Source organism: Orycteropus afer, unplaced genomic scaffold (genome assembly GCF_000298275.1).
Source record: "Orycteropus afer afer isolate SDZICR_OR568_19922 unplaced genomic scaffold, OryAfe1.0 scaffold00148, whole genome shotgun sequence".
NCBI classification, from domain to species: domain Eukaryota; kingdom Metazoa; phylum Chordata; class Mammalia; order Tubulidentata; family Orycteropodidae; genus Orycteropus; species Orycteropus afer.
Window position 1 is genome coordinate 6,374,326 of NW_006921735.1, and position 1,790 is coordinate 6,376,115.

The following is a 1,790-nucleotide window of genomic DNA, read 5'->3' on the forward strand; positions in this document are numbered from 1 at the left end:
AATAGAAGTGGTGATGGGATCATCCTTGTCTGGTTCCTGTTCTCAAGAGGAATGGTTTCAGTCTCTCTCCATTGAGAATAATGTTGGCTATTGGTTTTGCATAGATGCCCTTTATTATGTTGAGGAATGTCTCTACTATTCCTATTTCGCTGAGTGTTTTGATCAGGAATGGGTGTTGGATTTTATCCAATGCCTTTTCTGCATCAATCGATATGATCATGTGGTTCTTCTCCTTTGTTTTATTTATGTGGTGGATGACATTGATTATTTTTCTCATGTTGAACCATCCCTCCATAACTGATATGAACCCCACTTGGTCAAAATGATTGATTTTCTTGATATGTTTTCGGAGTCTATTGGCTAGTATTTGGTTGAAGATTTTTGCATCTTTATTCATAAGAGATATTGGTCTGTAGTTTTCCTTTTGAGTGATCCTTTTTCTGGTTTTGGTGTCAAGGTTATGTTTCCTTCATAAAAAGAGTTAGGGAGGATTCCATCCTTTTCTATATTTTGGAATAGTTTTAGTAGGATTGGTATGAGATCTTCTATGAATGTCTGGTAGAATTCTCCATGAAACCATCTGGGCCAGCACTTTTTTAGTTGATAATTTTTTTAATGACCTGTTCAATGTATCCTTTTGTTATGGACTTGTTCAAATTTTCTACATTGGTCTGTGTTAGTTGAGGTAAGTGCTTTGTTTCTAAAAATCTGTCCATTTCTTCCAGATTTTTAAATTTGTTGGTGTACAGTTCTTTATAGTATCCTGATATTATCCTTTTATTTCAGTGAGTTATGTTGTGATGTCACCCATTTTGTTTCTTATTTGTGTTATTTGTATTCTCTCCCTCTTTTCCTTTGTTAAATTTGCAAATAGTTTGTCAATTTTATTGATCTTTTCAAAAAACCAACTTCTGCTCTTGTTGATTTTTTCTATCGCCCTTCTATTTTCTGTTTCATTGATTTCTGCTCACATCTATTATCTCCTTTCTTCTGGTGACTGTAGGCTTTTCTTGCAGTTCTTTTTCTAATTGTTGGAGATGTTGTTTTAAAGTGTTAACTTTGGCTCTTTCTTCTTTTGTGATGTGTGCATTTATTGCTATAAATTGGCCTCTGATCACTGTTTTTGCTGTGTCCCAAAGATGTTGGTATGTTGTGTTTTCATTCAAGTTGGATTCAAAGAATTGTTGAATTTCAATTTTTATTTCTTCTCTTTCCCAGTCTTTCTCAAGGAGGGTGTTGTTCAGTTTCCATGTGTTTACTCTGATCTTCTGCTGATCTTCTTATTACTGGTTTCTAATTTTATAGCATTATGATCGGAGAAGATCCTTTGCAGTGTTTCAATGTTTTTAAATTTATGAAGGCTTGCTTTATGGCCTAACATATGGTCTATCCTGGAAAATGTTCCATGTGCACATGAAAATAATGTATATTGTGCTGTTGTTGGGTGAAATGCTCTGTAGATGTCTATAAGGTCAAGTTGGTGGATTGTATTGTTTACCTCTTCTGCATCTTTGCTGAATTTCTTTCCAGTTTTATCTTTCAATGAAAGTGGTTTATTATTAAAGTCTCCCACTATGACTGTGGAGTCATCTATTTGCATCTTTATTCATAAGAGATATTGGTCTGTAGTTTTCCTTTTGAGTGATCCTTTTTCTGCTTTTGGTGTCAAGGTTATGTTTCCTTCATAAAAAGAGTTAGGGAGAATTCCATCCTTTTCAACTCTTTTAAAGTCTGATTTATATATTTGGGGGCTCTTTAATTGCTTCCATAGATATTTATTATGGTTATAT